Source organism: Vulpes vulpes, chromosome 12 (assembly GCF_048418805.1).
Source record: "Vulpes vulpes isolate BD-2025 chromosome 12, VulVul3, whole genome shotgun sequence".
In the NCBI taxonomy this organism is placed as follows: domain Eukaryota; kingdom Metazoa; phylum Chordata; class Mammalia; order Carnivora; family Canidae; genus Vulpes; species Vulpes vulpes.
In genome coordinates, this window is record NC_132791.1 from 134,526,378 (window position 1) to 134,531,304 (window position 4,927).

Consider the following 4,927-nt stretch of genomic DNA (forward strand, 5'->3'; position numbering starts at 1 on the left):
TCTTCTCATTGGCATTTCCAAGTTGCTGGCTTGGCCACCACCCAGTCTGTGATACTCTGAAGGCAAAAAGAAAACCTGGCAAGCTCACTGCATGTTGTTCTTAGGATCCAAGATCCCTAGCCAGACTTTCTTGACTCCACCTTTCAGAGCCAACTTGTATTTGTTTTATATATAACAATCAGGGTTTAAGCTGTAAAAGAAATCTGTCTGTTGCATCCTGGTCTGGGCCAGAAGTTCAGTTATTTCCCCCCCTTTATACTAGTTCCTTTTTCTAACCTCTTAAAATGGGAATTTAGATGATTGATTTTACATGTTTTTAAAAATTTGAATTAAAAAATATAAATATAAATTTCTTATAAGAACTAATCTACAAATTCTCTCCAAGCACTGATTTCCCTGCATCACACAAATTTTGATATATTGTGCTTGTTTTATTCAGTTCAAAATGTTTTCTAATTTCCCTTGTGATTTTTTTTCTCCCTTGACTCATGGGTTATTTAGAAGTGTGTTCTCTGATTTTAAAGTACCGGGGGATTTTCTAGATGCTTTACTATTGACTTCTAATTCAATACTGTTGTGGTCAAAGAATATATTTTGTATGATAATAATCTGTTTAAATTTATTGAGACTTGCTTTATGGCCCAGCGTATGGTTTATTTTGATAAATGTTCATGTGCACTTAGAAAGAATGTGTATTTGTAGTTGCTGGATACAGTGTTAAGAGTCAATTAAGCCAAATTAGTTGATGGTGTTGTTTGTTTTTTATTTTTTTTAAGATTTTTATTTATATATTTGGGGGAGAGATAGAGAACGAGTGGTGGGGAAAGGCAGAGAGAGAATCAGACCCCCTGCTGAGCAGGAAGTCCAATGAAGAGCTCAGTTCCAGAACCCTGAGATCATGACCTGAGCTGAAAGCAGACACTTAACCAACTGAGCCACATAGGCCCCTGACAGTGTTGTTTGAATCTGTATCTCTGGGTATGCAAGCTGGTGCAGCCACTCTGGAAAACAGCGCAGTTTCCTCAAAGAGTTGAAAATAGAGCTACCCTATGACACAGCAATTGCACTACTAGGTGCAAAGATACAGATGTAGTGAAATGAAGGGGCACCTGCACTCCAGTGTTCATAGCAGCAATGTCCACAATAGCCGGACTGTGGAAGGAGCCACGATGTCCATTGATAGATGACTGGATAAAGAAGATGTGGGATATACATACAATGGAATACCACTCAGCCATCAAAAAAAAAAAATCTTGCCATTTGCAATGACATGAATGGAACAAGAGGGTATTTTCCTGAGCAAAATAAGTCAATCAGAGAAAGGCAATTATCATATGATCTCACTCATGTGTGGAATTTAAGAAACAAAAGAGAGGATCACAAGGGAAGGGAGGGAAGAATAAAATGATGAAAACGGAGAGGGAGACAAACCATAAGAGATGCTTAATCATAGGAAACAAACTGAGTGTTGCTGGAGGGAGGGGGTGGGGGGCGACGGGGTCACTGGGGGGATGGGGATTAAAGAGGGCACGTGATGCAATGAGCAATGGGTATTATATGAGACTGATGAATCACTGACCTCGACTTCTAAAACTAATAATACAGTATATGTTAATTAGTGGAATTTAAATTTAAAAAAATCAAAAATCAAAAAAGGAGAGAAAAATCTATATCTGTACTGATTTTTGGGGGGAGGCTACTTGTTCTATCAATTTTTGAGAAGGGTGTTAAAATCTCTAAATTTATTTATTAATTTATTATTGTAGATTTATTTGCTTCTCTGGTTCTGTCAATTTTTGCCTTAAGCATTTTGAAGCTCTATTGTTATGTATATACACATTAAAATTATTTTTATTTATTTTTATTTTTTAAATATTTTGTTTATTTATTCATGAGACACACACACACACACACACACACACACACACACAGAGGCAGAGACACAGGCAGAGGGAGAAGCAGGCTCCATGCAGGGAACCTGATGTGGGACTCGATCCCGGGTCTCCAGGACCACACCCTGGGCTGAAGGCGGCGCTATTACTGTGGAGCCATCTGGTGTGCCCTAAAAATTTTTTAAATTTAAATTAAGTTTAGTTCAATATAGTGTATTATTAGTTTCAGGGGTAGAATTTAGTGTGTATATACACATTTTTAAAAAAGATTTTATTTATTTGAGAGAGAGGGAAGGAGAGAGAATAAGTAGGGGAAGAGCAGAAGGGGAGGGAAAGGTATGAGCTGACTCCAAGCTGAGCACAGAGCCTGACCTGGGGCTTGATCTTACAACCCTTAGATCATGACCTGAGCTGATATCAAGAGTCAGACACTTAACTGGCTGTACCACTCAGGCACCCCAAGAATTCCATTTTTTTAAAGGCTGAATAATATTCCATTGTATGAGTATATCTCATTATGTTTATCCATTCTTCTATTGAGGGGCAGGTGGCTTGTTTCCACCTTTTGGTGACTGTGAATCCTGTTGCTGTGAATCAATCTCATTTATGTGATTTTAAGCCAAAGAGTCTGCTGGATTCAGTAATAGCCATATATTTTCTTTCCTATGAGGGTCATTAATTTTGTTCACCAAATATTTCTAGCTCTTTGCCTTCTGAGGGTATGCTAAGATTACATCTTCTAGCTCCCCTGTTATCAGATGGGGTCCTGCGACTAGTTCTGGCCAACAGATTGTAGCACACCCTTCTACTTCTGGACCAGAGCCTTTAACTGCCAGCGGGAAACCCTCTAGGGATCTCATTGCCTTGGCCATCGTCAAGATGCTGGCTGACCTGTCACCCTGGATGCTAGAATGAGGAGACATGGAAGCTGAGCCTCTAGCTGACCTTTGGTAGATATGTAGTGTTATGGACTGAATTGTGTCCCCCCAGATTCATAGGTTGAAGTCCTAACCCCAGTGTGGCTCCTTCTGGAGATGGAGCTTTGGGGAAGTAATTAAGGTTAAATGAGGTCATACAAGTGGGGCCCTGATCGGATAGGATTGATGTCATTAAAGAAGAGATGCCATAGAGCTGCTCTCTCGCTTCATCTCTGTACACATGCACCTGAGGGCAGAGCTGGATGGAAGCTGCTTGCAAGGCCAGGAACACAGCTCCCACCAGAAACCCAACTGGCTGGCATCTTGATTTTAAACGTCTAGACTGGAGCACTGTGAGAAAGTAAATGTCTGTCGTTTAAGCTTCCAGTCTGTGGAATCTTGTTATGGAGGCCTGAAGACTAAGGTAGGTCGTGTGAGTGAGTGTTACCTTGGTTGTTACAAGATTGTAGGATTTTAAGATTTTAGGGTTCTTCATCCTCTCAGCATAGCTGAGACTATCTTGATTGGCACGATCCCTTTGGCTGAAAGGAAAAGAGAATGATACAGTGAGGCCGAAGCTGCTCTACCTTTAGAAAGGCAACTGCAAATCCAACAGAAGTGGATTTTTGGACCTTGGTTCAATTGACCAAGGTCTGATGGCAAGGCCTGAAGAAGCTGCTGCGATTGCACAAGAGATACCAATACATGTGTGACGTCAGAATGACTAAAGAAACTTTTTAAAAAAGGTTTTATTTTTCAGTAATCGCTATGCCCCAGGTGGAGCTTGAACTCACAACACTGAGGTCAAGAGTCTCGTGCTTCACCAAATGAGCCATCCAGGTGCCTTGCTAAAGAAATTTTTATAAATAATTTTTTAAAAAAAGATTTATATATTTATTTGAGAGAGAGTGAGAGCAAGAGAGCAAGAGAGAGAGAGAGAGAGCAAGTGAGCAGGGGGGAGGAACAGAGGGAGAGGGAGAGAGAGCCCCAAGCGGACTCGATACTAAACATGGAGCCCGATGCAGGGCTCAATCTCACAACCTTGAGATCATGACCTGAGCCAAAACCAAGAGCCAGTCACTTAATTTACTGAGCCACCCAAGCACCCCCTATAAATAATCTTGACAGAAAAATAATGAAAAAAGTTTTTATCACACATGTATACATTTGATTTTGGGGCCCTTTTTCCTCAATGTAGGTTAGGATTTACATTCTTTGTATCTTCAGTCTAAGGTCTTAAAAAATATTCTGCAGTTATTATAGTTTTCTAAACTAACTCACTGCTGGGGCACTTGGCCTGGTCAGTATGTAGAGCATGTGACTCTTCGTCTCAGGGTTGTGATTTTGAGCCTCACGTTGGATGTAGAGATTATTTTAAAAAAATAAATGAACTTGGCGGCACTTGGGGGGCTCAGCAGTTGAGTGGCTGCCTTGGGCTCAGGGCGTGATCCTGGGGTCCCAGGATCGAGTCCCGCATTGGGCTCTCTGCAGGGAGCCTGCGTCTCTGCCTCTCTCTGTGTCTCTCATGAATAAATAAATAAAATCTTAAAAAAAAATGAACTCACTGCTTAGTATGCTGCTTTTCATAGCACTTGAGTAAATAAACTTTTATCATGAAGAGAATCCAGTTGGGTTTTTTTTTTGTTTTTGTTTTTTTTAACCCCTAGGGCTGCTGTTAAGCTTGTAGTCTCAGGCTGTAGGATTGGCAAACCTGCAGTGAAACAGGGAGATATAAATAAGGTGAATAAAAACCAAGTGCCTCCAGAGAATGTGAAAAGAAGCCACAGACTAAGTAAAAAACATTTGCAGAAAATCTATTGATAAAGGACTCTTATCCAAAATATACACGTAACTCTTAAAAATCAACGAGAAAAGAGCAATCTTATTTAAAAATAGGCAAACAATCTGAATACAGATTGCCAAAGGTGACACACAGATAGCATATAAACATAGGAAAAGACGCTCAAGGTCACATGACATGAAGGGATTGCAAATCAAAGCAAGGAGAGGCCACTGCACACCCATTCGCATGGCTAAAATCCAGAACAAGAGCAAATGCTGGCAGTGATGTGGAGACAGGAACTCTCATTCATTGTTGGTACGAGTGCAAAATGGTGC

At 40.5% G+C, this 4,927-nt stretch overlaps 1 long non-coding RNA gene across 1 annotated transcript; it reads right to left on the reverse strand.

Moving 5' to 3' along the window:
• Window positions 1–1,845: 1,845 nt before the first annotated feature.
• Window positions 1,846–4,520, reverse strand: LOC140594725 (uncharacterized). Its single transcript, XR_011995931.1, has 2 exons — window positions 4,375–4,520; window positions 1,846–3,351 (listed from the first exon to the last, which is right to left on the reverse strand). It is a non-coding gene; the product is annotated as an uncharacterized lncRNA (long non-coding RNA).
• Window positions 4,521–4,927: the final 407 nt, after the last annotated feature.